Raw genomic sequence first — 22,215 nt, 5'->3', positions numbered from 1 at the left:
TGGAGTTTCACTCTTGTCACCCAGGCTGGAGTGAAATGGTGCGATCTTAGCTATCTCGGCTCACCGCAACCTCTGCCTCCTGGATTCAAGAGATTCTCCTGCCTCAGTCTCCCAAGTGGCTGGGATTACAGGTGACCACCGACCTGCCCGTCTAATTTTTGTATTTTTAGTAGAGATAGGGTTTCACCATAGCCAGGATGGTCTTGATTCCCTGACCTTGTGATCTGCCTGTCTTGGCCTCCCAAAGTGCTGGGATTACAGGCGTGAGCCACCGTGCCCATCCAAAGCTGTTCATTTAAAAAAAAACAAAATCCAACTTGATAAATAAAATTGAACATAGCACAGATATTTATTATAGACATTTATTTTAGCTTGTTCAAATTTTAACGTGCATTTTAGGATTTTAGTTATTACGGAAGGAGGAAAATATGATTACAGTTACCAAAGGGATGTTATGGCAATATTTTTTTTTGTCAAAGGCCAGTTTTGGTTTCCTCAGACTCTAAAATATGGGCCTAGCCTTGCAAGGGCTAGTGAGCTGAATATTCAACATTCCCCAAAGCTTGGCAACAAAAGCCAAGCTATTTTATGAATGCTTGCTTCTTCAAACTTCAAAGTCTTTGTGTCATCATTTAAAATGCACACTTTTAGGAACATAACTATGAAATTAAGCACTGATGCTGAACAGGTAAATTGTGTTCTACTGGCCTCCTGTTCTGTTTTTTATCTTGCTAAGCAATGAATCAATAGATTCAAACTCAAGTATTATGAGCCAACCCTATACCAACAGTAATAAGAGTACGTGATTTGACTTCGAGGACCTAAAAATGCAACAAAAATGTTTGGAATAGATTATATAGAATACTGCATAATATTAATCATTAAGGAAGTACTTAATTATTGTCACACTACTTTAGAATGTAGAGATAAGTTTAACTAAAAACAGATGTAAGCTGGGTGTGGCAGCTCACATCTATATCCCAACACTTTGGGAGGCTGAGATGAGAGGATCTCTTGAGTTTAGGAGTTCGAGATCAACCTGGGCAACATAGTGAGACCTGGTATATACTTAAAAAAAAATTAGCTGGTTGCAGTGGCACGATCTTGTAGTCTCAGTTACTTGGGAGACTGAGGTAGGAGGATCACTTGAGCCTGGGATTTGGAGGCTGCAGTGAGCTATGATCACACCACAACACTCCAGCCTGGGTGACACAGCAAGACTCTGTCTTGAAACAAACAAACAAGCAAACAAAAAACAAATGCATCATTTGAAAAGACTATAATATTTTGATTCATTTTTCTAGCCAAGTCATTTTAAATGAGATTATCTTATTTCCACTGTGACCAAAAAAAATGGAAGTGGCTGTGTGTTTCTTTGGTCTTATAAACTTCCCTTTCTATCTTATAACACTGATGAGGAGTTGATGAACATAACAAGCGAGACATAGGAGGAAGAATGTTTTCTATTTACCATAATAGAAAAATGACTCCAGAATTAATTGCAGAGGTTCTCAAATGCGTGGTTAAAAACAAAATGATATAATAGAGAAGTAAATAGATAAGAAAATAATATTTTAATGTGATCATAATTTAGTCTTTTAAAAAATACGTTTAGGAGATGCTAATATTTGCAGTTTTGCCTTTAATCCGAAGGATATGGAAGATTAGAAATAATCCATTCAACTCTGTTGTGTGGATATTTTTCCTCTGCCCCCACTCTCCTAATCTTGGCATCTACACTGTTTCATTGTTATACTGCAAAGGACCTGTCTGAAGAGCCACCTACACTTAAACTTCACACTGTGGGCCTCTTTTTGAGGCAGCAATCATTCCCTCAGTTCAAAGCTTCTATGCCAGGGATAGTGTTTGACAACCACTTAGCATAATCCAATAACTAGGCACAAACAAACATCCTCTGCTCATTTCCCCACCATTTGCAAACTGCAGACAAGCACAAAATTTAAATAAAAGTAATGATGGTTTTCTGCAAAATTGTGGTTTCTTTGAGACATGTCAGGGAGATTGAGGGAAGAGGAGATAGATTCTAACTGGCATGGACTCTATGGAAGAAAAACCAAAACGAAATTTTCTTAATATAATAACTATCAATTTATATTTATTGCAATTACTCTTTATACACTTGATGTTCTACTTACTGAATTTCAGTTCTTTGTGATCATTTTATTTCTTAATAAAAGAAGATATTAATTCCTGACTTCACCTTCTTCCTACTTACTTTTAAGTAAAGTTTACTTCTTTTTTCTTTTTCTTAAATAGACATGGAGTCTTGCTATGCTGTCCAGGCTGGCCTCAAACTTCTGACCTCAGGAGATCTTCCTGCTTAACCCCCCAAATGGCTAGGATTGCAGGTATGAGCCACCATGTCTGGCAAAAAATTCTGATTTAAAAGCATAATAAAATAATTTTTGATACAGATAGAAACTATTTTCACTACTTAGGGTATTATTAGATGGTTTAGTTTATTGATTTTAATGATTTTTTCTCTTTAATTGTAGTATAATTTACAAATGATTAAAATAAACTTTCAATAGTAACTATGTTTTCTGGCCGAAGAGTTTTTTGATAGCAGTCATTTATTTTGAATTGAATATTTATTCAAACTATTTCCACATTGAACCACAGGTTGCAGTAGCGTTTCTCAGCAGTGACATTGTTGACATTTTGGAAGGGATAATTCTTTGTTGTGGGGAGCTGTCCTGTGCACTGTAGGATGTTTGACAACATCCCTGGATTCTACCTACTAGCTATGAGTAGTACATGACAATCCCCCAGTCATAAAAATCAGAATAGCCTCCAGACATTGATAAATGTTCCCTCTCAGGTAACGTCACTCCCAGTTGAGAATCACTGGACTGTAGCATTTTCTTCCCTGTTGCCATGTGGTGATTCTATCTTTGAAAGCAAACTCATATCTGTGGGGCTATGGGGTCTGCTGTTCTTTGCTTTTATTTCTAACATTTTACTCCTCAGTTGTGGCATCCACTTCTCCTAAGTTGGTTTCCAACACCAATCTTTGCCCCTTGCTTTTTCCTTCTCTTTCCCACGAATTCTGTAATTATACATGTTTGGTGAATCAGAGGAGTTAAGTGACAGTAATTATAATCCTTAGTCTCTTAGAGATTATAGCAATAATAGAAAATACAAATAACTAGTAACACCATGTTAAAATTTATTTACATGTCTCTCCATTTCTGTATCTTATGTGTGAAAATATATTTAAAAAATTTGTGAGCAAAATGTTACTATTTTTGTTATTGAGACAGGGTCTTGCTCTGTCACCCAGGCTGGAGTGCAGTGGCGTGATCATAGCTCACTGCAGCCTCCACTTCCTGGACTCAAGCAATCCTTCTGCCTTAGCATCCCAAGTAGCTGCGACCACAGGAACATGTCACCACACTTGCCTAATTGTTTTGGGTGTGTTTTTTTTTTGGTTTTGAGAGATGGGATCTCGGTTTGTTGCACAGGCTGGTCTTGAACAAACCTCCTACCTTGGCCTCTCAAAGTGTTGGGAATACAGGCATGAACCACTGCTCCTGGCCCAAAATCTTATTATTAATAAAATATAGTAAAACAAAGAATAACACACTTCTCATTAACAATGACTTCCAGGTCCAAATATTTTTTGTTTCACAATTCCTATACATTGATTGCTTTATCGGATGATACTAAATCCTCCAAGAATTGAAGCCCACACCAAAGGTCCCATGATTATAATGATTTTATTGGATTCAGAAAGCTAAATTAATTCAGGTATAAAAAGAGGAAAAGCAATATTTCAAGGCTTTTGTCTATATAAGTATCAGCCTCGTTGTTCAGTTTCTTCATCTGTAAAACTGCAGAATTTGTCAAAAGAATTAAATGAGAAAATACATATAAATACAGTTACAATAGTACCTGGGACATAGTGAGCACTTAATAATCTTCCTTGATAATTTCTCCTATTCCAATTAATTGAAATACTGCTGATAGGTTAATAACAACCAAAATATTTTTTTTGCAGCCTAGAACATTCTGTGGAATCATCTGCTAAGCTATTAGGTATCTTATTCATTTATTCACTTTTTCATTCTTTGAAATATTGTTCTATATTTGAATGTCTTTTAGATACTTCTGATGTAACACATCTTATAATAAGCTTAAAATCTAATTAAGTTCTATGCTTTCCCTTGTATTCTTTGAATCTACCTCCCTACGTTTTATATCTAAACGGGCTTGATTTTTTAAATCTTTCTCGTTGATTTTGTTCCACTTTTCCTCATTCTTCAGAAAACATGACCCTCCCTGCCTTACAGGGTGTCTAGCCTGGATTTCAAAAATATCTTCTAACTCATTTTCCTGCTCTGATACAATCTTCACATTACTATACACAGCGATCTTTCTGAAAGAAATAATCTGATGAAATAACTTCTTACTTAAAATCCTTCAATAGCTTTCAGGGCAATTCAAGGTAAGATCTGAGGTCGTTAGTATCCCACCGAAGGCTCTTTATGAACTGGCCTCTATTTTCCAAACTTACCTTCTGTCCCTCTTCACCTTGACTTCCCCGGTGGAGTCAGAGTAAAGCATTTGAAGATGACAATTTTGTGTCATGCTGTAACAGCCCTAATTCCAGCACACACATCCTTCCATCTGGGATGCCATGCTGCCCAGGTTCACCAGACTATGTTCTAACTGTTAGATTAAATACTAATCTTCAATGCTTCTGGTTTTACCTAGGTTTATCTCTTTATAATATTTGTCATACTACATTGTTTTGTACACATGTATGCATTTGTTCAACTCTTTTTTAGATGCTCACATCCTTAAGGACTGTTGCTGTTTCTTTTTTCTCTATAGCCACAAATATCTCACATTTTCAACTATATCTGGGACGGAAGATAACTAAACTATTACCGTAAGATGTTTAAAGGCATTGCACAAAAACCACTGTCAATATAGTGTCACGAGCAATGATTTTCTTCTTCAAACAGACCCAGACTTTGTAAAATTCTTTCACATGGGGTTGTGGTTTTCTTTTCTTCTTTTCTTTTCTTTTTCATTGTCTTTTTCTTCCCTCCTCTCCCCTCCCCTTCCCTCCCCTCTCCTCTCCTCCCCTCCCTTCCCTTTCTTTTCTTACAGGGTTTCACTGTGTTCTCTAGGCTGGAGTTCAATGGCATGATCACGACCCACTTCAGGCTCAACTTCCCTGGGTTCAGGTTATCCTCCCACCTCAGTCTATTGCGTAGCTGGGACTACAGGTGCACACCACCATGCACAGCTAATTTTTCTATTTTTAATAGAGGCAGAGTTGCACCATGTTGCCCAGGCTTGTCTCCATCTGTTGGTCTCAAGGAATCCTCCTGTCTGGGCTTTCCAAAGTGCTGAGATTACAGGAATGAGACACTGTGCAGAGCCAAAGTTTTATTTTCCATCTCAAATTTGATTACATCATTAGTTTAGTTTTATTACATGTTATATTAAAGGGATTCTTTGTCAGAACAAACTTCATGCATGAATGTTTATGGCCTAAGAGATGACACATTGTGCCACAGTTATCAGTATTTGCATAACAAACCACCCCAATGTTAGTGGCTTAAAACATACACACACACAGACACACAGACACACACACACACACACACACACACACACACACACTTTTGTTGACTTCAGAGTCTCTGGACTGGCTGTATGTTTCTTCTGACTTTGGTCAGAAACTCCTGCACACATTAGTATGGTGCATTTGTTACAACTGATGAATCAATATTAAAACATTATTTACTAAAGTCCATAGCTTTCATTAGAATCCTATCTTTATGTTGTGCACTTACGTGGTTCTTGACAAATGCATAATGCAATGTATCCACTATTACAGTATCATACAGAACAGTTTCTTTTGCCTAAAAATCCCCTGTGCTTCACTTATTCTTCCAATCTTTTGATGAACTCCTGGCACCTACTGGTTTTTTTCTATCCCTGTACTTTTATCTTTGACATGAGGTCATATATTTGGAATCATACAGTATGTGCCCTTTTCACATTGTCTTATTTCATTTAGCAATACGCGCTTAAGATTCCTCCATGTGTTTTCATCACTGAATGGTTCTTTTTTTATATCTGTAAGTAATATTTTGTTTGGATATACAACAGTTTGTTTCAACATTCGCCAATTGAAGAGCAGCTTGCTTCCAATTTTTGGCACTTATAAACAAAATTATGAATTATGACTCTATAAACATTCATTTGTAGTATTTTATGATGACATAAGTTTTCAGTTCATTTGGGTAAATACCAAGGAGTACAATTGCTGGATCATATGCTAAAACTGATTTGTTTAGTAAGAAGCTGCCAAGCTGTTGTCCTAAATGACTGTACTATTTTGCATTCACCAGTAAAGAATGAACATTTCTGTTGTTCTACATCCTCACCAGAATTTGGTATTGTCAGTTTTTTAAATTTTAGGTATGCTAATAGATATGTAGTGGGGGCCTCAGTGTTGTTTTAATTTGCAATTTTCTAATGACATTTGGTACTGAATGTCTTTTCTTATGTGTATCTGCCATCTGTATATCTTCTTTGATGAGGTGTCTGTTCAGAACTTTTGCTAACTTTTTAATTGCTTTTTATTTTTACTTAAATTTTTATAATCTGTGTACACTTTGGATATCAGTCCTTGTTTAGATATATGTTTTGTAAATATTCCCTCTTATTCTTTTGACTTGTCTTTTTATACTTGCATCAGTGTCTATACAGAGTAATATTCAATTTTACTAAATTCAGGATATCAATATTTTCTTTAATGGATTATGTAGAGTTAGGTTACGTAGATGTTTTGTAGATGTTCTTTATCATTTTAAGAAACTCCTATTTGTAGTTTGTCGAATGTTGTTATCATAAATTAGTGCTGAATTTTGTACAATAATTTTTTGTACAAAAATTGTCAATTGATATGATCACTTTTTTTCATTTTTTAAGCCTAATGATGCAGTGGATTATATCATTGATTTTGGAATGCTGAGTCAACATTGCATATCTTAAACAAATTCAACTTGTTTAGTGTATATTATTCTTTTTATACATTGCATATTGGATTTTGTAAACCAAAAATAAAATATGAGGGCCCCCCACAACCATCTAAATGGATTCCCTCCTCAGTCAGACCACTCTAAAATTTAACCTGAAAGACTGGTTCACGTCATGACAGAAAGTAGGTGTTGGACAGGTCTCATTAGATCCCTCCAGCATTAGCATTAACACAGACCTTAAGTCTGATAAGAAACATTTACAGTCTATTCTCTGTAAAGCCTGCTACTTGGAGGCTTCGTCTGCATGATAAAACCTAGGTCTCCACAACCCCTTATCATAACCCAGAAATTTATTTTTATGGATCATAACTCTCAACCAGTTCCCAATCAGAATATGTTTAAATTTACTGATATGGTTTGGATTTGTGTCCCCACCCAAATCTCATATTGAATTGTAATCCCCAGTGTTGGAATGGGGACCTAGTAGGAAGTGATTGGATTATGGGGAGGAATTCCCCTTGTTGTTCTCATGATAGTGAGTGAGTTGTCACAAGATCTAGCAGTTTAAAAGTGTGTAGCACATCCCCCTTCAATCTCTTCCTCCTGCTCTGGCCATGTAAGACATTCTCACTTCCCCTTTGCCTTCTGCCATGATTGAAAGTTTCCTGAGGCTTCCCCAGAAGCAGAAGTCTGTATAGCTTGGAGAATCGTGAGCCAGTTAAACCTCTTTTTTTTTCTTTTTTTTTTTTTGAGATGGAGTCTCACTCTGTTGCCCAGGCTGGTGTGCAGTGGTGCGATCTCAGCTTACTGCAAGCTCTGCCTCTCAGGTTCACTCCATTCTCCTGCCTCAGCCTCCCGAGTAGCTGGGATTACAGGTGCCTGCCACCATGTCTGGCTAATTTTTTTTGTATTTTTAGTAGAGACGGGATTTCACCATGGCCAGGATGGTCTCGATTCTCTGACCTTGTGATTTGTCTGGCTTGGCCTCCCAAAGTGCTGGGATTACAGGCGTGAGTCACCGTGTCCAGCCCAATTAAACCTCTTTTTTTAATAAATTACCCAGTCTTAGATAGTTCGTAATAACAGTGTGAGAACTGACTAATATATATACCTATGATCTGGAAGCACCCCCCGCTTCAAGTTGTCCCACATTTCCAGATCAAACCAATGTAAACCTCACTTTGCAAGATTTATTGATTGATGTATTATGTCTCCATAAAATATATAAGAGCATGTTGTACTCAGACCACATTGGGAACATGTCATCAGGACCTCTGAGGGTTCATCACAGGTGCATCCTTAACCTTAGCAAAATAAATTTTTTAAATTGATTGAGACTTTTCTCAGATATTTATCAATTTACACATTGGTGACTACAAAGAGACACTGAGTGGAGGTGGCCCAGATCTTTGGCAAATCTCTTATTGGTGCTTGTACCAGCTTGAGCTATCTTTATCACTCAAACCAATAGGACAATTTACTAAGGCCCGGGAGCTCCCCTCACTCCAGAGAATTCCTGATCTCCACAAATTTGGTTGAGATCTCAAGTTTATTTTGCTGTACAACTCCTCTTCTGAAGTTGTACTTGTTTCCAAGAAGGGAGGTTTTCAGGCTTCCGTGATGATGGAGGGCAGGTAACTACTTTCTGGAGTTTGAGCCCAATTCCAACAGGAAAGACAAGTTTGAGTTTTTTCTTTCTTCTAGGATGATAGAGCGCAGTCTTCAACCTGAGACCCATTCCTAGGTGAGTGGCTAAATTGGAGTTTAGTCTTGGCTAAAGTTACAATTAACAGTTAGCTGTTTTTTATTTCTCCTTACCATTAGCGTGCTCAGTAGTCATACTGTTGGGTTATTTACTTTATTTGCTTTGTTTTTTCCAGTCTTTCTCCCATCAGATTTGACCAGCTCTATGTGACTTGGTCAAATCCAAATTAGGTTTTCAAATTGTGGGGAACAAGGCCTCTCCGAATTGGCTAAAATTCCTCACAGCTGTAAAAGAGAAGAAAAACAAAAACAAACAAACAAAAATAAAGAAAAAGAAAAAAAACGTAAGCTTGATTTCTGTCTTTGCTTCCTGTATTAAACAGACAATTGTTCTTTCATTTACTTTTCTTCCACCCTACTTCTCCTTCCTAGTTTACCATCTTCTGTACCAAGAAAAATATAAGGAAGGCTTCTAATGGCTCAAAGTCCTTTAAAAACTCAGAACAAATGTGTCACTCACCTCATTTGGGGGTATTCTGTTTTCTTTTGGAGCTTCAAGAGTCATAGGCAGGTTATGTCTAAAGCTCTACTTTTCTGTATTGCATTACTTGACCTCTTTGGATTTTGAGGATACCAGAGATTACCTGGTACTGAGAGGATTTGACCTTAGTGTGTGTAATGGCAGATGAGAGGTACAAAGTTGAAGGTGGCCTAAGACAGTTTACAGATAGTGGTCTTAGCTATTTTTTTTCTCCTCCTAGGAAGTTGTTTATGATGCTAATTCTAATTCAGAGACACATTCTAAAGAGTATTCTCCATTGTCTTTCCTCTCAAAATTAATCTTGATTGGCTTGTCTGTGAATTTGCATGAGGAACTGAACTGTTCTTTTCATAGATGAATCACAGTCCGAGTTTTCTCAGCTCTGAAGAGATAGGGCATTTTGTTTTCAGTGAAAAGTGGCACCCCTGGGTGACTGGTGGCCAAGTCAGAGTGTCTGGGGGGTTGATCCCCCACAATGTGCAGCAACCCAGCAGGGAATGCCCAAAAGAGTTAGTTTAAAAAGGCCCATCCAGGAAACAGATATAGGAGCTGGTCACTCTGCACTTTGAACCCTTCCTGAAGTACCTGACACATAAGAGGGAGGAAACAACTCCATGGTGACACACTGTGGAGTCCTGCCCACACCAGCACACTTACCCACTAACCCATAGGCCACAGCTCAGTCCCCCCTTAAAAAACAAACAAACAAAAAAGGAGGGCAAATAATCTAAAAATGAGGGAAAATAATGAGAATGACTCCCCTTTCTGGCACTCCATTGGTTTTGTGGTGCCTGTACTTGCAAGTGTTTGTGTAAAATGATCATATTATGGTCTTTTTGTGCACAATTATGTCAAGAAAAATTCAGTTGCAAGAGGTTGACCTGCAACTATAAATTAGTTCCTCAGTTCTCTCTTTGCTTTCTATTCTGCCTGCTTTAAGTCTGCTGTGAAATTTTACTGAGATAAAAACAGTTTACATTCAATCATTTTTTTGTTATTGTTTTTGCAAACCAATGAATTTGTATTATTATCTCATGTTACATTTCTCAAGTAAAAGCTATAGGATCTTTGTGTGATTGTGTATGTGTGTGTTTATGTGTACATACAAGTATTTTGTTATGTGTTTTTGACCAGAAGTTGCCAAATTTGGCTTAGAGTACTCATAAATTAAAAAATCCCAAATGCTTTTCAAGTTCATATGACTGAAGTAAAATCTTTAATAAGCTAGCTTTAAAATTATTGATAAAATAATCTTAGAAATGTCTTAATAATTGTCAGCATACATTTTTGTTTGCATTTATTGATCAGGAGTTTTCATAGTTATCCTAGACAAATACTATAAGATGTCGAAATTTGGCATAAAGGCTACTAAACTATAAAACCAGGCCAAAACAGAATGATCTTTGCTCATGTACTTTTTGATAAATAAGACATTAATATTGATTTAATGAAAACAGTGAAATCTTAAATTATTTAGTAAAATAATTACATATTTAATCTTAAGGTTTTTACTAACACCTGAAATTCACAGGCTATAAAATGGTTGGCAGGGAAATAGCTTTAAATGATGACAGTCACAGTTTTCACAAATAATCAGGTAAACTATTAAAATAAGATAATAAGGTAAATGTAATGAGATAAATACTTGTAGACAAATGTCTTAATTCAGAAACTAAAGTTATATTAAATTAAATAATAGATATTTCATTAAATGTCTGAGTATTTTCCAATTTAAAAAGTTATATTGTAGAAAACTTTTCTTTCTAAAAACAATGTGTTATTGTTAAAATTTGAATAATTGTTTGCCTAATTCAAAGCTTATTTAAAGGTTATGTGTAAAGTAAGGTAAAAGGAGCCAGGAAATTTGAGGGATGTAAGGAAAGTTATAGAAATAAAGAGCTATTTTTGGTAAGAAAACTTAAAAGAAATGTAATTTATATTAGAAAGATTCTTGTATTGTGAATTTTTGTCCTAAAAAAATGATTGGGTTGTTCAAGAAGGAGGGCTATTTAGGATAAATCAGAAAGTCCAAGCATGTTGTGAAAGGTCTAAGTTGTAATAAGGTTAAAAAGGAATTAATTGGCTATAATTAAAGGAAATTATAATAATTAATTTTTCTGAAAAATTGGACTTTAGTATTAAAAATGCTATCATACAAAACTAAAAAATTGGTTAAAAGATGATTTTATTAGAAATATTGCATTACTCTTAATGCAAGAAATCTTTAATTTTTAAATTCTATAATGTTTTTATTTTTTAAATTATACAGATTGATATCTCAGAAGCTGAACCCTGCTGCTTCACCTCCTTCTCTCTTTTGAGAAGGCATAAGATGTTAACTCTTCCTTCAAGTTTTGTTGTAATATGTTATTTATTAATAATACAAAGCAAAGGAGAAAATTTTTTAAAACAAGCACATGAAAATCTTTTGGATCTGCTTTCATCTGCATGTCTGTTATATCTACATTTATATGTGTTATGTAGAAGAGATATTTCACTATTAAACTTTATGAAAGGGTTTCAATCATTTGACTTAAAGAAAATTAAGGGCTAATCAGACTGATAGAAGCTACCCTCAGGTGCCTTTTAATTCACATGACTTTGGCAATCTTTTGTAAGATTAATTTGGTAAATTTAATCTTAAAATTCTGTGCAGTAGTTTAAAATTGTAACATCATCTGCCTTGGCTCTATGTTCTCACCCAAATCTCATCTTGAACTGTAATCCCCATGTGTTGGAGAAGGGGCCTGGTGGGAGGTGATTGAATCATGGAGGAGGACTTCTCCCTTGATGTTCTCATGATAGTGAGTGAGTTCTCACAAGATCTTATAATTTAAAAGTAAGTGGCACCTCCCCCTTTGCTCTTTCCTGCTCTGTCATGGTAAGATGTGCTTTCTTCCCCTTCACCTTCTGCCGTAATTGAAAATTTCCTGAGGCCTCCAAGTCATGCTTTCCAGTTAAACCTGTGGAACTGTGAGTCAATTAAATTTCTTCTCTTCATAATTTACCCAGTCTCAGGTAGTTCTTTATAGCAGTGTGAGAATGGAGTTATGTTAAATTAAGTGAACTTTTTTATCCCCCACTGAGACTGGATTACTAACTGTTAAAATAGTAGGGGAATAAAAGATGTTTTTGATGAGATTCATAAAACAGAAGGATGTGGTTTTTGCTGAAGAAAATGTAATTTTTTTTTTTTTTTTAGTTAAGAGATTACTTAAGAGTCATTTTAAATTAAAGGAAAAATTATACACATAAAATTAAAGGACTAAAAAGAAAAATTAAGCTAGAGCAACAAAAGTTACTTCCGAGACTTATGGTTACCAAGAAGATAGTCAGTGTGTAGGAAGGACAAAACCAAGTAACTATTAAAATCAGAGGGTATAATGTAAAGGAATTTCACCATTTTGTAGATTGGTATCATCAGTTTCTTGAGAAACCTTTCATATAATGTATTATAAAAATAAACGCTTTAAAGAAAAAATCCTTTATTTTGAATGTTACAGAATGAAAGAGCTTGTTTGGACTGATGCAGGACTCACAGCTCACTATCAAGCAATCACTGATGAGTATATGTGATCCAGATGCACAGGAGGTTATTCCTGAGAGAACAACCAGCCTAGGGGGCTGGATAAACACCATGGTAAGGTCTGTTTATCCTGAGAAGGGGACTGCCCAACTTTTCCTATAAAATGCCATGTGGAGCATCCCAGATGAGGCAGTTAATATGCTTTATATTGCAAGCCATGTAGGACTGGCTTTATGAAGACCAGGATATTCTCCCTCCAAATATTCCTATAACCCAAGTCATAGTAATTTGAGCATTAATGGGGGCCCCTTTTACATGGGCACCTCTCCCATAGAAACCTTATCAAATTTGCTGTCCCTCATGGGTCTTATAGATGCTTAATAAAACATTGGGGTAATTAACAACAACAACAAAATCAAATGAAAAGGAAAAAGGAAATCAAAAGCCCCACCCAGAAGAATGATAGAATCTTTTGGATGGTTATTCACTATTTGCTCCAGATTGGAAAATTAAAACAAACAAACAAAAAAACCTCAACAAATCAGAAGGCAAAGATTATCACGAGAAAGCTGATGTTGCCTGCAGCAATGGTGAGGCAAATTAAGATAAAAATTGACAAAAGAGCCTGATTCCCTTGGCTAAACTCCCTGTTGGGAACACAAACTTTTTTTTTTTTTTTTTCCCAAAAAGGTAAAAAGGTCTGGGTGTAGAAAGAAAAGCTCCTGGGACCAGAACTTTAAAATGTACAGGTTAATAGAATTATGAAATTTGAGATGTTTAAACAGACTTTATGCAAGATAGTTGTTATTCCTTTACCTGAATGACTTATGAAAATTGGTATTGTATCTAACTGGGGGATAGTTCCCCTATCTAGTCCCATAAAACTGAAGGTATGTAAATATGCTCTTTGTGAAATGTTAATCGGATACATTAATTTGGACCTAGTAAGATTTACTGGGCCCACAAAATATAGGGTACAAGCTAGATTGCTAGTAGGTAAAAAAATCCTCCACTTCATCGGACTTTGTGGAGCATTTACTGGGGCTTATGGCAGAAGACTGTGAGTACTTCCCAATAACAACTACTGGACTAGAGAATTTCCACTTGAGGGGCATTTACAGCCTTGCTATGGGATGTTAACTGAAGCTACCTATGCTAATAGAAAAGATAGTGTCAGAGACGTTTGAACCACAGCGACTCCATTTTGAGTGACGGCTAGGAAAATGAGGCTGGGACTTGCTGGGCTGCATTCTCCGAAAGTTAGACATTCCTAGTCTCAAGATGTTTATGGTTAAGGGAACAAATTAGTAATGTTTACTAAACAGATCCAAACTTGGGAGTGTCCAGATATCTTGACATCTGGACAACAAAGGGATTCATAATTTTGTTTTAAAGATAAAAATATTGAATCTGGAAAAATGTAGTAATTAAGAAAGTTAATCCTTTATCACAAACCCTTGTAGCAGAGCACATCTCCCCATACATACAAGCATTGTACCTAGGGTGGATGCATTCCTTCTCTTAGTTTTGGGAATGTTCTACTCTGTCTATGAAGTAGCTGTTCTTTCATCACTTTACTTCCTTAATAAACTTGCTTTTGCTTTGCACTGAGGACTTGCCCTGATTCTTTCTTGTGTGAGATCCAAGAATCCTCTCTTGGGGTCTGTTGGGAACAGGTCCCCCAAAATCTGGCCATAAACTGGCCCCCAAACTGGCCATAAACAAAATCTGCCACACTGTGATATGTTCATGATGGCCATAACACCCATGCTGGAAGCTTGTGGGTTTACCGGAATGAGGGCAAGGAACACCTGACCCGCCCAGGGCGGAAAACCACTTAAAGGCATTCTTAAGGCACAAACAATAGCATGAGTGATCTGTGCCTTAAGGACATGCTCCTGCTGCAGTTAACTAGCCCAACCTATTCCTTTAATTCGGCCCATCCCTTCATTTCCCATAAGAGATACTTTTAGTTAATTTAATATCTATAGAAACAATGCTAATGACTAGCTTGCTGTTAATAAATACGTGGGTAAATCTCTGTTTGGGGCTCTCAGCTCTAAAGGCTGTGAGACCCCTGATTTCCCACTTCACACCTCTATATTTCTGTGTGTGTGTCTTTAATTCCTCTAGCACCACTGGGTTAGGGTCTCCCTGACTGAGCTGGTCTCGGCAAGTGGCATCCATCATGGGAGCTTGAATCCAGGTCAAAGGGTCACCACAGCGATGGTTGGAGAATGTGGAACTAGCAGGAGGACATCCGAGTACTCTTAAAGCAATCCCCATGGTAAGTAAGAAGGGGAGTTTGGAAGCATCAGGGTAACACTGGGACAAGTGTGGGCTATGGTTTGCTCCACGTTGGAACTTTTTCACACTAATGATGAGAAGGAAGGAGAGTATAATGAAGTAACAGAAGAGGTTACAGACCAGGTTTATTTGCCAGCTAAAGCTAAAGCAGCAAAGGAGGGAGAGGTTCATCCCTACTCTTCTGCACTCCCTCATTATTATTTTGAAGAAAAAGGCCCTCCAGATCTTTCTTTTCTGGAGGACACTGGGAGAAAAGCAGTTGCCCCAGTGACTGAGCAGTACCTCTAGCGACTGCTCTTAGTTCTATTCAGGCAGAAATTCAGCAAGCTAGACAAGAGGATGAGTTAGAGGCTTGGCAGTTCCCTGTTAGAACACACCCCCCAGATCAACAGGGAAATATTATAGCTACATTTGAGCCTTTTCCTTTTAAATTACTCAAAGAATTTAAACAAGCTATAAATCAGTATGGACCAGGTTCTCCTTTTGTAATGGGACTGTTAAAGAATGTTGCTGTTTCCAGTGGATGATTCCTACTGACCGGGATGCTCTTACTCGAGCTTGTCTAACTCTTGCTCAGTTCTTACAATTTAAAACTTGGTGGGCAGAGGAAGCTTCCATTCAGGCTGCTCACAATGCCCAGATCCAACCTCAAATTAATATAACTGCAGACCAACTTTTGGGGGTTGGCGGCTGGGCTGGTTTAGATGCACAAGTGGTCATGCAGGATGACGCCATAGAACAGCTTAGAGGAGTGTGCATTAGAGCTCGGGAAAAATCACTTCATATGGAGAACAATACCCTTCCTTTAGTGCTATAAAAAGGGGACCCAAAGAATCTTACGCTGATTTTATAGCTCAGTTACAGAAGTCTCTTAAAAAGATGATTGCAAGTTCGGCTGCTCACGATATAGTGTTGCAGTTATTAGCGTTTGACAATGCTAATCCCAATTGCCAGGCTGCTCTGTGACCTATCAGAGGGAAAGCACATTTAGTTGATTATATCAAGGCCTGTGATGGTGTCAGAGGTAATCTGCATAAAGCTACTCAGTTGGCACAGACAATGGCAGTACTGAGAGTGGATAAAGGAAATACTCTATTTCATGGAGCTTGTTTTAACTGTGGGAAACATGGTCATACTAAAAATGAATGTAGAAAAAAATCAGCAAGTCAGGCTGCCAGATAGGGAAAAAAAGAAAACTGCTGAGCCTCAAATATGTCCAAAATGTAAAAAAGGAAAACATTGGGCTAATCAGTGTCACACTAAGTTTGATGAAGAAGGGAACCTGATTTCAGGAAACGCCATGAGGGGCCTGTCCCACGCCCATTCTAAACCAGAGCATTTCCAGCTCAGGCCATTCCTTCACCCCTGTACAATGTCTGTCCCCCATCACAGCTGGTAGTGCCATAGTAGATTTATGCTGCACTAAAGCTGTGAGCCTTCTGCCTGGGGAACCCCCGGAAAGGTCCCAACAGCAGTCTGTGGACCCTTGCCAGCAGGGACAATAGGATTACTTTTAGGAAGGTCTAGTTTAAATTTAAAAGGGGTACAAATACATATAGGAGTCACTAATTCAGATTACAATGGGGAAATTCAAATTGTTATATCTACCTCTGTTCCCTGGGAAGCAGAGCCAGGAGAGCGCATAGCACAGCTCCTGATTGTGCCATATGTGGGAATGGGAAAAGTGAAACTAAATGAACAGGAGGATTTGGAAGCACAAATAAACAAGGTAAAGCAGTTTATTGAGTGAATCAAATTAGTGATAAACATCCTACCTGTGAAATAACTATTCAGGGAAAGAAATTTAAAGGTTTGGTAGATACAGGAGTGGACATTTCAATCATTTCTCTACAGCACTGGCCGTCCACGTGGCCAATTCAACCCGCTCAATTTAACATAGTTGGATTTGGTAAAGCCCTTGAAGTATATCAAAGTAGTTATATTTTGCATTGTGAAGGGCCCGATGGACAACCTGGGACTATTCAACCAATTATAACTTCTGTACCTATAAATTTATGGGGGAGAGATTTATTACAACAATGGGGAGCACAAGTTCTAATTCCAGAACAATTATATAGCCCTCAAAGTCAACATATAATGCATGAAATGGGGTATGTTCCTGATATGGGACTAGAAAAAAATTCGCAAGTTTTGAAAAAAACCACTTCAAGTGAAAAGACAAAGTTCCCACCAAAGATTAGGATATCATTTTTGATGGCAGCCATTGTTAAGCCTCCAGAACCTATACCTTTAAAATGGTTAACAAATAAGCCAATTTGGATAGAACGATGGCCACTAAGTAAAGAGAAACTGGAGGCTTTAGAGAAATTAGTTACTGAACAATTAGAAAATGGGCACATAGCTCCAACATTTTCCCCTTGGAATTCTCCAGTTTTCATAATTAAGAAAAAATCAGGTAAATGGAGAATGTTAACTGACTTAAGAGCAACCACTTAAAAGCCATCAATTCAGTTATACAATACAGCCAGGATTGCCTTCTCCTGCTATAATTCCAAAAAATCGGCCTTTAATAGTCATGGATTTAAAAGACTGTTTCTTTACTATCCCTTTAGCTGAGTGAGACTGTGAACGGTTTGCATTTACAACTCCTGTGGTAAACAACCTGCAGCCTGCTAAGTGTTTTCATTGTTTCACAGATGGCTCTAGTAATTGTAAAGCTTCTTATTCTGGATCAAAAGGTAAAGTTTTCCAGATGCCCTGTACTTCAGTTCAAAAAGCAGAGCTTGTAGCTGTAATTGAGGTATTGACTGCTTTTGATATGCCTATTAATGTGATTTTTGATTCTGCATATGTGGTTCATTCCACACAGTTAACTGAAAATGCTCAGTTATGATTTCATACAGATGAACAACTGATGACTTTATTTACCCAACTGCAAACAGCAGTTAGAAGTAGAATGCACCCTTTTTACATCACTCACATTAGGGCTCATATACCTCTTCCAGGACCTTTGACTGAAGGGAATCAAATGGCTCATCGCCTAGTTGCTAATGCAATATCTAATGCTAGACACTTTCACAATTTAACCCATGTTAATGCCTCTGGTCTCAAACGCAGATACAGCATTACCTGGAAAGAAGCTAAAGCTGTTATCTGGCGATGCCCAACTTGCCAAATGGTACATCCCTCATCTTTGACAGGAGGACTTAATCCTCGAGGATTGGAACCTAACTCTATTTGGCAAATGAATGTCACACATGTTCCCTCGTTTGGGAGACTAGCTTATCTACATGTATGTGTGGACATCTTTTCTCACTTTGTCTGGGCTACATGCCAAACAGGAGAGTATTCTGCCTGTGTTAAATGTCATCTTTTGCAGTGTTTTGCGGTGATGGGCATTCCAGCTTCTATTGAAACAGATAATGTCCCAGGCTATACTAACCAAGCTCTACTTACATTTTTCTCTAGGTGGAATATTAAACACATTACTGGTATCCCATACAATTCTCAAGGACAAGCCATGGTGGAAAGAATGAATCTTTCCCTAAAACAGCAGTTGCAAATGCTGAAAGGGGGAATTAGAGAATATGGAACCCCACAGATGCAACTGAATCTATGTTGTTAACTTTAAAATTTTTAAGCCTGCTCAAAGGCCAGATGTTATCAGTAGCTGAACAACATCCACAGAAACCAGATGCAAAGACAGAAGCAGAACAACTGAGTTGGTGGGGAGATCCAATAATAAAAATTTGGGAAATAGGTAAAATAATAACTTGGGGTAGAGGTTATGCTTGTGTTTCTCCAGGCCAAAATCAACAGCCGATTTGGATATCATCAAGACACCTAAAACCTTATCATGAGCCAGATGCCAAGGAAGAGATGCCGGGAGGATCCTGAGGACCCCCCAGTTGCAGCCATGTTGAGACTGACACTGAGGAGGACCCCAACTGTCACGAGCAACACCCGTTGAACACAGCCGCCCACCTGGGGACAGATCAAGAAGCTGTCACAGATGGCGGAAGAAAAGCTGAGGAAAGCGGGACAACCAGTCACAACGAGTAATTTAATGGTAGCTATGATAGCAGTTATCACCACTGCCATGAGTATTCCTTCAACAAGGGCTGACACAGAGAACAATTATACTTATGGGGCATATTTATCAATCCTGGATGGTAATAATGCCTGGATATAATCACTCTATGACGCAGTTACACAAGCTTTCTGATCTCAATATCTACCATAATAAATCTGCTCCTATAATTGAGGCAAACCACCTTCAAAAACCTATTTGTAAATAAAATAGAACCTGGCCAGAAATACTGAACATACTTGTTTAGGAAGATTGCTTTGCAGAACAGGCAGAGGTGCTGCACAACGATTCCTATGGAATCATTATTGATTGGTCCCCTAAGGGGATGTTTAGCTTAATTTGCACCTCTCAGTCTGCATGCCATGGCCACACTATGTTCAGCTGTGAGAACAAAACAGTCAGATGGTAGAAATGGCAAGAAGTATGGCAAGAGTTCCTATTATCTGGAACCATGGCGGTATAGTGGCACCTTAACCTCAAATGATATGGCTCGTTGTAGGAGCTAAACATTAAGGATTTGTGGAAACTATTAATAGCTCTTAATAAGATCAAAATTTGGGAAAGAATAAAAAAGCATCTAGAAAGACACTCTACAAACTTGTCTTTGGATATTGCAAAATTAAAAGAACAAATATTTAAAGCATCCCAGGCACGCCTGACCTTAATGCCAAGAACTGGAGTGCTTAAAGGAGCTGCAGACAGATTAGCAGCTAGTAACCCATTAAAATGGATAAAAACACTTGGAAGCTCTGTAATTTCAATGATGATCGTGCTTTCAATCTGTGTTGTTTGTCTTTGTATAGTCTGCAGATGCAGATCCTGACTCCTGCGAGAAGTAGCTCACCATGACAAAGCTGCCTTTGCTTTTATGGCTTTGCAAATCAAAGAAGGGGGACGTGTTGGGAATAGGACCCCCAAAATCTGGCCATAACTGGCCGCCAAACTGGCCATAAACAAAATCTGCAACACTGTGCCATGTTTATGATGGCCATAACGCTCACGCTGGTAGGTTGTGCGTTTACTGGAATGAGGGCAAGGAACGTCTGGCCTGCCCAGGGCAGAAAACCGCTTAAAGGCATTCTTAAGCCACAGACAATAGCATCAGTGATCTGTGCCTTAAGGACATGCTCCTGCTGCAGTTAACTAGCCCAACTTATTCCTTTAATTCGGCCCATCCCTTCGTTTCCCATAAGGGATACTTTTAGTTAATTTAATATCTATAGAAACAATGCTAATGACTGGCTTGCTGTTAATAAATACGTGGGTAAATCTCTATTTGGGGCTCTCAGCTCTGAAAGCTGTGAGACCCCTGATTTCCCACTTCACACCTCTATATTTCTGTGCGTGTGTCTTTAATTCCTCTAGCGCTGCTGGGTTAGGGTCTTCCTGACTGAGCTGGTCTCCACAGGGTTCTGGATCAGGACTCCTGTCCTGTAACCATAGTACCTGAAATGGTTCCATGATGAAATAAAAATGGTTTACATAGGATTTTGCAACCTGGGAATACCACGAGGAGATCCTCATGACCAGGGGGCCTCTTTTTTCCCTAGGACTCATTCTAACTGTGTGAGGAGCTGCTAAATTCTACAGTGCCTGATAGATAGCTCTCGTGAGCTGTTTGGCTTGTGAATGGCAGTTCCAAAGTGAACAATGCTTTGTTTTGAAGGCTGCTGCTCTAGTTAAAGAAGGGTCAAATTTTCTTTTTTCTTTTATTTATAGTTTAGAGCATTTGAGTGAACAATGTTTTTGTAAGCAAATTTACTTTTCTCTCTGAGTTCTCCAAAATTTGGATTGTGGTTTTATGACAATATAGTTACTTGCGTAAATTTAATGAGTCTTTTAGAACAGGGTAATTGGAGACACTAGTTATTTTACCAAGACTTTGACTAAAATAGCATATTTTTAAGTAAAGATCCTGCAACTTAAGAGGAGCCTGTACAGCCAATTCTTGCTGCACTTTATGTGAATAAGAAGGCAACGTATAATAAGCTTAAAACTTATTTTTCACAAAAATTGGTCCATTTCTATTTAACAGAAAAGGAGGGCTAGAGAGAAAAATAGAAATTCTTTTAAAAGAAAATTGATACTAAATCAGCCCTAACTTTTGATTTTCTGAGTGCAGATTTAATCATGAACTATTTCTTGGCTGTAATAATCCTCTAGAGACTACCAGATTATAAATTTTCTTCATACCTTTAGTTGGTGTCCTAATGAAATAGTTTCCTTTTTCTGTTATGACTCACAAACACTCAATATTTTGACAATATTTCGATTGTCAAAATATTAATGTTATTTATTTCTTCTTGTTTTGCTTCCAAGAAAACCAAAAGCATGGTATTCTGAAGACCAGAGATACAAATCTCCCACATTTGGCATCCCACGGGACCGAATCTCTTTTTCACTGCAAATGCCCTGCTGCTAAAACTATACAAGCATGCTCCCTCTAGGCAGTAAGGACTGTCGGGGAAGACGTTGGTTTGATCTGGAATGGTGGGACAACTTAAAGAGGGGGTCTCTAGGTCAGAGGTAGTTTTAAACATATTCTGATTTGCGGCTGGGCTCTGTCTCTACTAAAAATACAAAAATTAGCTGGGTGTGGTGGTGGGCGCCTGTAGTCCCAGCTACTCAGGAGGCTGAGGCAGGAGAATCACTTGAATCCAGGAGGCAGAGGTTGCAGTGAGCCGAGATTGCACCACTGCACTCCGCCTGGCCACAGAGTGAGACACCGTCTCCAAAGAAAGGAATCCCTGAGTTATGATAAGGGGTTTTGGAGACCTAGGTTTTATCATGCAGATGAAGCCTCCAAGTAGCAGGCTTTAGGGAGAATAGACTGTAAGTTTCTCTTATCAGACTGAAGATCTGTGTTAATGTTAATACTGGAGGGGTCTAATGAGGCCTGTCCAACTCTCACTTTCTATTATTGCCTGAACCAGTCTTTCAGGTTGAATTTTAGGGTTCCCAGCTGAGGAGGGATTCCATTCAGGTGGTTACAGGGGGTCTTTGAACTTAATTTTTGGTTACATTTTCCCTATTCTGGCCAAGGTTTACCAGAGGCAACATC

The sequence above is a fragment of the Hylobates moloch genome, unplaced genomic scaffold, assembly GCF_009828535.3.
Source record: "Hylobates moloch isolate HMO894 unplaced genomic scaffold, HMol_V3 SCAFFOLD_18, whole genome shotgun sequence".
Classification (NCBI taxonomy): Eukaryota; Metazoa; Chordata; class Mammalia; order Primates; family Hylobatidae; genus Hylobates; species Hylobates moloch.
This window is presented reverse-complemented; position numbering follows the sequence as displayed.